Below are 10,412 nucleotides of genomic sequence, written 5' to 3' on the forward strand. Positions count from 1 at the left end.
CGGCCTAGAAAATGAGTTACGGAACCCATAATATATGAATTTTGGGTTTCTCGACGAGAGGAATCTGAATATGGGGTTAGTTTAGTTCGCGTCGCGCGAACTGAGGGTCAAAAACCCTTCGCGTTACGCGAACCGGCATAAAAACGGGAAAAAAGAACCCTAACTATTATATAAACGTTTTTAAGCCTCTTTTCGGGTTATCACTTGTTCCAGCAGCCAGAGACATACCCTAGGATGACCTTGCATCATCCTCAAGCTTCTGGTTCATCAAATCATCGCATGAGTTCATCCGTTCATCAAATAAGCGAGTTGATTGTTATGTCGATGTTAGGCTAAAACGCTTGTGTTCATTCTAGGCTAGGGTTTTGTGTAAATTAAATTTTGATCAGATTCGCTTTGCTTAATGATTAAGAACTTGATTAAGTTTTGCTATTTGATCTTGTTTGGTTTATCAATTGATTGTTTAAACAGTTTATATCATTGATTGTCAAATCTTGCATCACTTGTTTGGTTTTGTTCACCAACATTTAGGGTTAAGCTCTTGTGTCATTGAACTAATAATCATCGGTCATTGCAATCTAATTGGTTTTCATAACATAGACTGGTAATTAGGTAGACTAAGTTCAATTGTGTCAGCAATTCAGTTAGGGTATCGTTTGTCATCACAATCAAACTAATAGGTCTAGTAATTATTGCGCAATCAAGTTAATTGAATCTGTGATTAGTTGAATATCATGAATCACCCTTTTCATAATTACTTACAAAAGTTAAAAGTAATGTTGTGTTCTCAAAACATCTTTCTAAACTGCTTGACATCGTTTGTCCGTCTAGATAATTAGTTTAAGTAATGAGTCAAACTTGCAATTTCCATTGATTTTCTGTGAGACAACCTTACTTACCCATACTGATTATAGGTATTTAAGTTAATAAAATCAATTGTTTGAGTAAATCGCGACAACCTACATCAATATGCATTTACAAGTTTATGTGTGATCTGGTAGTTGTAATTTGAGTTTCCGTTTTGTACATTGGGGTTTCTCATCTTTTTTCATAGTCCTTTTGCCTTTTCTTTTCTTTTTTTTTCTGTTTTAATTTAATTTATTTTTTATTTTGTATTTCTTTAACTCGCGTATTAACCTAACAGATTAACATGAAATATTATATTACTTTTATTGTAGTTGTTTTTTATTCATTTTTTATTACCTCACTTGTTAATCTAACAAATTAACTGAACATGCTATATTTTTTGGGTTTTATCTTTCATTTGGTATCCGTCATAACACATTGGTTTTCTCTTGCTAGCTAAATTTAAAAGGCAAACTTTTTCATCATAACTTGGGAGCAATGGAAAGTTCTTATGATTTGCAGTATATACTAATTTAGTAGTCGAATTCAAGAGAAATTCTTTTAACAAAAAGAAATAAATAATAAAAATTCGTCGACCGGAAATTCAAAAGAATTCATCTCTTTTTTCCCAAACATGATTTGATAACGTTTTAACTCCTTTACAGCTTTCTAAGTTTCTAGGATAAGATTTAGATAAATCCTCCTAAATTTAAAATATACATTTAATTAACATTGAGAACCTATTTTTCCCATATCTTGAGGTAAAAGCTACAAACTTTAGCAAGCTAAAACGTTGACATGATAAAGAAGTGAATGAACCTCATTTCTTACATCACAAGTTATGCACAAAAACTATGCTATAAATGGCTCACTACAACACCCACTTTTATAACAAACTAACCCTAAAACACCAAGAAAATGGCGAGTGACAAAGCATTGTTTCTAGTAGTTTTATCAACAATCGCTATTATTTCTGTTGCACTGACCCAAGTCAAAGCTTATTCAAGCTCTTATTGTGGCCCTTGGTCTCGTTGCCAAGGCCAAACCCTCTATTGCCCCCCCGGAATGTCCCTCTAGCGAGTCCAACGACCCCAAGGCTAAAGTGTGTCGTATAGATTGTTATTCTCCAAAATGCAAAGCTGAATGCAGACGTACGTAACAATATCTTTTTCATCTCATTATAATTTCCCTATTTATATAATTTTTTATGTGAGTTGAGTTTTACTAGTATCATTGTTTAAAGGGTATTGACAGGTCCAGTAAGATTAAAAGATTCTCATAGTTACAAAAGAATTAACACAATAATGAATCAAAGAGTTGTTTGTATATCCCATATTTATTGGTTTGGGTTAGGGAAGTAAATAAGCTGAGTCGAGCCAAGTTAGGCTTGGGTCAAAGTTAAACTTGTTAGCTCTGTTCGGCTCCGCTCGTGATCTTAATTAGCTGAAATATCGAACATGAGAGTTTGGCTTATAAAAAGCTTGGGCCAACTTGTTTTGCGTTAGCATTGACACGTCAAAGTAGCTACAATACCACATAAAAATGAGTTTGAAAATAAGTTCAAAATGTTAACTTGAAATTTTTATAAACTGAAAAGTAGTGATTACGTCGAAACAGAAGGCGGGCAACAAGCCACGCCGCTGCCCCCGTTTTGAATTGTAAAATCCAATCTTTTAAAAACTTTATTGATACATTTGCTTATTGCAGACCATAAACCGAACTGCAACAGCCCAGGATCCACGCTTCATAGGGGGAGACGGCATTGTCTTCTACTTTCACGGCAAGGTTAACCAACATTTCTCCTTGATTTCCGACGCCAACCTCCAAATCAACGGCCGATTCATCGGCCATCGCCCCACAGGCCGGTTCCGAGCTTCACATGGATCCAAGCCCTTGGTCTCCTCTTCAACTCCCACACATTCTCTTTAGAAGCAACCAAATCCGCCACATGGGACAACGAAATCGACCACGTTAAATTCTCATACGACGGACAAGACATATCCTTACCTGTTGGCGGTCTTTCCACGTGGCAATCACCAGAAGAAGAAATAAAGGTTGAGAGGACTTCAAACATGAACAGTGTGATGGTGACCATTCCTGGAGTGGTGGAGATTTTGGCTAATGCGGTCCCGGTGACGGCTGAAGATGATAGAATACATGGTTATAAGGTTCCTAACGATAATTGTTTTGTTCACTAGGAAGTTCAGTTCAGGTTTTTCGGATTATCTGACGGTGTTGAAGGGCTGCTAGGACGAACGTACCAACCGGATTTTAAGAATCCAGCGAAACCTGGAGTGGCAATGGCGATTGTGGGAGGTGAAGATAAGTATAAAACGAGCTCTTTGTTGTCGGCGGATTGCAAAAACTGCATCTTTGATTCGAGTAATGTGGCAGGGAAAGATAAGCAGATGGTTATGCTGGATTGTACTGCTAAAGGGATGTTCCATGGGAATGGGATTGTTTGCAAGAAATGAGGGTTGAAGATGTTTATTGAATGATGAATGTATTCATGAAATAAAATCGTTATAAATGATTAATAAATTGTAGATTGATCATCAATAATTGATGTCTAAAGGTCATGGGCTTTGGTGTGTTTTATTGTAATGTTGTGTATAGAAAAATGAACCAAGTATATTGTAATTTAGCAACTTGTGATGTATCTTGTTTTATTCTAATTAAGTTGTGTTGAAAATACGTGTATTATATAGGTTGATAAAAAGAACTAATTAATAAAATTATAAAATTGTAACAATTTGTAAGGGTTGGCATTAAATATTGTTACATACAATATAACACCATGTAAAGATCGAACCTAAAATGTCAATTTTAAAACTAAAATGTCAATTTTAAAAGTTGAAGGTCTATTGGTAATATCATCAAAGCAAAGTTCAAGATTTAAATCGAAAAGTTATTGATAGAGGACCGTTGTCCGTTTCCATAACGACCCACTAAGGCCTTTCAAAGAGTGGCAGATCGTTTCCCAATTATGTAATTGTCCTTTACTTGGTAGTGAAGGAATCAAGACGTGTGTGACACGTGGCTGATTACTAATTGTTCTTTTTTAGACGTGTTTCGGGTGACTCGGCATGAATATCGCTAGAACTTCAAATGGCGTTAAGGTATGTTGGAGTGTGGAAAAACCAGCATACTTTCTGAAGAGGTAGGTCCCAGCAGAGCCCAGTTGGACCCGCAAGACTCACCTTGAAGAGGGACGTCTGCGCAAGGACCAACTGGTTCCGCAGGACCCACCATGCTCAGAGATGAAGACCTTACGCGCAGTACGCCAGCTGTTCCCGCAGGGAAAGCCTCCCAATGGTGAAGTACCCCGCCTGTCCCCGCAGCTGCGGATACAAGCCATCAGGGAAGGCTACCCGCACTAATAGCAAGGCTACACGCACAAGGCACTAACTCTCAATAATTCAGTGTCACCTGAAGGAATGAGCAAGGCGGGAATACTCCCGCCCAAATGAGCCAGTCCGTATGCTTCTGGAAGATCTTTTGTACTATACCTGCCAAGGTATGGACAAAATAGACAAGATCTGACCAAAGCAGCCCATGAACCAATCACAGGGTGACAGCTCACCGACAACAGTACGAGGAGCATGCTCTAGTACTGTTTGTCACTATTAGCCGCTGCCTACTCACCAACCCTTGTCGTGGCACGCACATAGCCTGCAGTTGGTGGAAAGGGAACAGTACACAGCCGGCCTTGTCACTATCAGCCGCTGCCTACCCACCAACCAGCATGGCACGTGCGTAGCCCATAGTTGGTAGAACAGGAATATTATACAGCTGGCTGTACCTGCTTGGAAACCTACATTCGGCTATAAAAACTCCAACACCTTGTAACGGTATGATCATCTTGTATTTTACCTTCACTAGCTATTTCTCTCAATATACACTTACATTCAGAGCAATCTAGTCTGATTCTCACGCCGGAGGGTGGTCACAAGGAGGAACCCCCCCCCCCTTCTCAGTGACGAGCTCACGGTGTCTGTTTTGCAGGTCATCTGAAGAACATCCTTCTTTGCCGGACCTAACCCTCGTGGGAAACATTACTTAACCCCCAGATTATCCATAATCTACTCGGGGTCACTTAGTGTTTCTTCATTGACGCCATCCGTGCATAAAAGCTAGAACTAATTCAGTTTTTTCAAAACTTCTGAAAAAATGGTTAACGTTACTCCGGTCCCAAGGCCAGTAAGTGACCAAGAAACCCCGGTAACCACAACCCCAGCTACTGGGGGGAACACCGGCGGTTACACAAATTTTACGAACACTACCCCGGTTACCCAAGCCGGGGCAAGTGCAGTAAACAATATTTCACTGGGGTTCACTGATGCCCAGTTGGATAAACAGACGAGGCTCCCTCGCCAAACACTCGATCAAGTTAAGGCGTGGGCCGAAGCACGTCAGAAGGAATTCCAAGCTGAGTTGGATGAACGCTTGCGTTCACTCCAACAGGCTGACGAATTCAGAAGCACTCGACAACAGCTCAACATGAACAGTGAGTGCGAGTACTCGGACGATGATCGGGAGGAATCCGACATTGACGCGAACCCTCGCCATAGGGCGAAAGGGAAGCGTAAAGAAACGGACTTCCAACCAAGAAGGAATTTCGGAGAAACCTTCAAACCAAGGAACACGGGGGGAAACCCACGCGACTTCTCCAAAACCTTTAGACCAACTGCTGCAAATGCGGGAACATCCAAGTTTGCAAGGGACATTGCGGAAGCAATCGCCCCGAGAAGTGCCAAACAGATGTCCAACATCGGCACTTATGATGGTCTATCCGACCCAGACGATCACTTGAACAGATTCATAGCGGGGGCAACCGTCAGTAACTGGAAGGAACCCACGTGGTGTTATATGTTCCAGATGACGCTGGTTGGAGCGGCCAGGGCGTGGTTTGATCGTTTACCAGTCCACCACATCTATGATTGGGCGGACTTTCAACACAAGTTCAGCCAACACTTTAGTCAACAGAGGAAATATACTGAAGAGCAGTGGACGATCCTCAACTGCGTGAGAGAGGAAGATGAATCTTTACTAGACTTCATCACTCGCTTCAACTCCAAAAAGCTGAGTTTGGGCAACATAAGTGAAGATCTTGTTCGCGCCGCTTTCATCCAGGGCGCCGAATACCCAGAGCTTATACGCACGTTGACGGGTAAGGACGGCATGCCATCCACATGGGATGCCATCATGACGGCGGCCAAGCGCTTTGCCGAGACGGAGAAGCAACTGGGTAGGGATCTTCCCCAGAGTACACACCTCTACACGTAGAGGACCAGAGAAAACAATGTTCGGATCGCCCGGCAGAACAAAAAGAGGAAGCTAGGTATTTGGCAGTCAAGGGTAAACTTTGACACCTTATCCAGCTCTCGCCCTCTTGTTGGCGGAAGGGATAACACGCACCCTTCAAGCCGAAAACACCGGTGGACGCCACTCACCAAAAGAGTCACGGAGATATTTGCCACCAAAAAACTCCCATGGCCAAAAGCTCCAATGATCCGACAGCGACCTAATGCGGATCAGAGCAAATCCTGTGACTTCCACGGGACAAAGGGTCACAATACAGAGGAGTGTACATCCTTGAAGGATATTGTTGAAACATTCGTCAAGGATGGAAGACTTGCACACCTTGTGGCATCAATCAAGAATGGAGGAAGGAATGATAACCGGTATAAAGGCAACGGACGAAAGCCCGTTGACATCAGCATCCACATGGTTCATGGCAACATCAGAGGAAGAAAAAGACGAACGACAGAATCATGCGAATGGAAGGAAGCTGAGGTGCGCTTCCCGCGAGTGCCAGGAGGACCCAGCAAGGAAGGCCCTATCGTCATCAAAAGCCAGCTGGGGCATTACATAACTTCCCGCACTCTTGCTGACAACGGCGCCTCGTCAACGGTTATGTACAGGCAGTTCTTCGACAAGCTAGACGACGAAGACAAAGAACGCCTGGAAACGGTTTACGCCTCAATGGAAGGGTTCGACGGCAGCACAAACACACCCCTGGGTATCCTATCTTTCCCCGTCATTCTCACGGACGGAAAATACTCCCGCACAGAAGACGTGGACTTCGTCGTAATGAAGAAGCCACATCATACATACGACATTCTCTTCGGGAGAGACGGGATGGCAAGATTCAACGCCGTGGTATCTTCAGTCCACGGCATGATGGGATGGCCAACTGCTGAGGGTGTAGCGATGATCACTGGTATCCCCCACGTATGCATCGCATCCGTCTCATCTAAACCCAAACCAAAGATGGCTAAACCAACCATCACCGAACAAGAAAAATGGGCCCTCAATGGCAAATACCCTGACCAGGCTGTTACAATTGGCCCAACAATCACTGATCCTACGCGCACCTTACTCAAACGCTTACTACAGAGAAACGCTGACATCTTCACGTGGACACCAGCTGACATGACTGGTGTACCTCGAAGTAAAGCAGAGCATAAGCTCAAGTGTGACCCGGCTTTTACGCCAGTCATACAAAAGCGCAGAGTAATGGGGGCGGAACAGGCTAACGCGTGTAGAACCCAAGTCAAGGAACTCCTTGACGCGGGCATCGTACGCGTTAGTAGATATCAAACATGGGTTGCAAATCCCGTTATGGTACCGAAGGCTAACAAACAATGGCGCATGTGTATAGATTTCAAAGATTTAAACAAAGCATGCCCCAAAGATTGTTACCCGTTACCCGAAATTGACCTCAAAGTGGATTCATTAGCACCGTTCCGCCTTAAATGCTTCCTTGACGCATATAAGGGGTACCATCAAATCCACATGGCTGTAGATGATCAGGACAAAACCGCATTTCGGACGCCCGATGGCACATTTTGTTATCAAATGATGCCATTCGGACTTAAGAATGCAGGGTCCACATACCAACGCCTGATGGACAAAGAGTTTCATGCCCAAATTGGGAGAAACTTGGAAGTCTACATGGATGATTTGGTCATCAAAAGCCCTGAGCCAGAAGCGATGTTGAAAGACATCGAAGAAACTTTCAACACGCTCAGAAAGATAAACATGAAGCTCAACCCGAGCAAGTGTTCCTTTGGGATGGAAGAAGGGAAGTTCTTGGGAGTCATTGTTACTAAAGATGGCTTCAGAGCGAACCCTGAAAAGGTAGAAGCCATTATCAAAATGGAATCACCTACTACCATCAAGCAAGCCCAGACACTGAATGGACGCCTAGTCGCACTTAACCGCTTTTTGTCAAACCATGCGGATAGGTCGTTCCCATTCGTGTCAACATTGAGAAACTGTTTAAAGAAAACGCACTTCCGCTGGACACCAGAAGCGGAAGCAGCTTTTCAGGAAATTCGGTCACGCTTGATCGAACTCCCAACGCTCACAGCACCAGAAGCGGGGGAGGAATTAATCATATATCTTTCTGCCACAGATAGAGCAACCGGGGCAATCCTGCTAGTAGAGCGAAAAGGTATCCAGATGCCTATTTACTATGTTAGCCGTGTCCTAACAGACGTAGAAACCCGGTACTCTACCCTGGAAAAACTAGTCTTAGCACTTGTACAGGCTTCACGCAGGCTAAGACGATATTTCCAAGGTCACCCAATCACCATTCTCACCAGCTTCAAACTTGCAAACGTTCTAGGCAAACCCGAGTTATCGGGACGTCTAGCCAAATGGGCAATTGAGTTGGGGGAATATGCGATAAAGTACAAGCCAAGACCAGCCATAAAAGGCCAGGTCCTGGCCGACTTTATAGCAGAAGTCCCCGCTTCGCGGGAGAAAGAGTGCCAGGAGGAGGCTCAACCCTCCCTAGCACAGGACATCAATGATGTCTGGCGACTCTACACCGATGGAGCAGCCAGCAACGAGGGTTCAGGCGCAGGGTTGAAACTAACCAACCCAGCAGGCCAAGAATACACTTACGCTATTCGACTGGATTTTCCAAGTACGAATAACGAAGCCGAGTATGAAGCATTCTTGGCCGGGCTGAGAATTGCGCGTAAAATGGGAGTGAAAAACTTGGAAGCCCACGTGGATTCCATGTTAGTAGCCAACCAAATAAACGGAACGTACACGGCCGTGAATGACACAATGGCCCTGTACCTCGCACAAGCAAAAACCCTTATGCGCGATTTTAATGATTGTAAAGTCATACACGTCAAGCGTAGCGAAAACAAATCTGCGGATGCGTTAAGCAAGCTGGCATCATTAGCCTTCACCCATTTGGGAAAGGACATCCGCATTGAACTCCTTGAAACACCATCAGTCCCCACAAAGAAATTTGTGTCATCCAAACCGGCACAGAAACGTGGATGACACCGATAATAAATTACCTTGCAGCGGGTATACTACCAGAGTCAAAAACACATGCAAGAAAAATACGTTGTAAAGCATTAAACTATCAACTCATCGATGACATCCTTTACAGACGTAACTTTCTTGGCCCACTCTTAAGATGCGTGGACAACCAAGATGCTGACTACCTCCTAAGGGAAGTACACGAAGGCATCTGTGGAGTACACGCAGGTCCACGCGCTGTTGTAGCTAAGTTAAACAACGCGGGATACTTTTGGCCGGGGATGCATACGGATGCGCTGGCATACATCAGAAAGTGTAGGTCTTGCCAGCTCTACGCACCCAACACGCATCGCCCGAAGAATAAACTTGTTCCAGTCACCTCTTCATGGCCATTCAGAAGTGGGCCATCGATGTGACAGGCCCATTTCCTACAGCAGCAGGAAACGTTCAGTTCCTAGTGGTAGCCATCGACTACTTCACCAAGTGGATAGAAGCAAAACCCTTAGCCCAAACAACCGCAAAACATATTAAAAAATTTATTTGGGAATTTATTATTTGTCGTTTTGGACTTCCACAGACTTTGGTGAGTGATAACGGCACCAACTTTGCTGACAAGAAGCTACAAAAGTGGCTGGAAGATCTTCAAATCACCAACACCTTTACCTCAGTGGCACACCCGCAAGGTAACGGTGAGGTGGAAAGAGCAAATAAAAGCATCGTCGAAGGCATAAAGAAAATACTCCTGGAACACAGATCCGGCTGGGTAGACGAAGTTCCACACGTCTTTTAGGCAAACAGAACGCTGAAAAAGGCCAGTACGGGAGAAACCCCGTTCAGCCTCACTTATGGCACTGAAGCCATGGTCCCAGTCGAAATTGGTTTGCCCTCACCAAGGGTCTTGATTCAGCCAGAAGACAATGATGCGGAAAGACGGTTAGACCTTATGCTAACCGAGGAACGCAGAGACTTTGCCGCAGCGCGTGAAGAAAACTACAAGCGACAAATGCAAAAGTACTACAACACGCGGGTAAAACTCTGCAACTTCAATGTAGGAGACTACATATTGCGTAACAACGAGGCTTCAAATCAAGAGCGCCCAGGAAAACTGGCACCGGTCTGGGAAGGACCGTACATTATCAAAGAAGTTTTGGGAAAAGGCGCATACCGGCTCGAAAGGCTCGATGGCACTCCTATCCCAAGAACATGGAACGGAGCTCAATTACGCAAATGTTACATGTAGATCAATTCCAAACTTGTAAAGAAAAGGTCTAGAGCCA

The 10,412-nt window shown here is 43.9% G+C and overlaps 1 pseudogene; it reads left to right on the forward strand.

Moving 5' to 3' along the window:
* Nucleotides 1-1,764: 1,764 nt before the first annotated feature.
* LOC143595635 (uncharacterized) lies at nucleotides 1,765-3,320 on the forward strand (annotated as a pseudogene).
* Nucleotides 3,321-10,412: the final 7,092 nt, after the last annotated feature.

The sequence above is a fragment of the Bidens hawaiensis genome, unplaced genomic scaffold (assembly GCF_021521415.1).
Source record: "Bidens hawaiensis isolate Kalapana, Puna unplaced genomic scaffold, B.hawaiensis_p1.1 tig00045392_1, whole genome shotgun sequence".
NCBI classification, from domain to species: Eukaryota; Viridiplantae; Streptophyta; class Magnoliopsida; order Asterales; family Asteraceae; genus Bidens; species Bidens hawaiensis.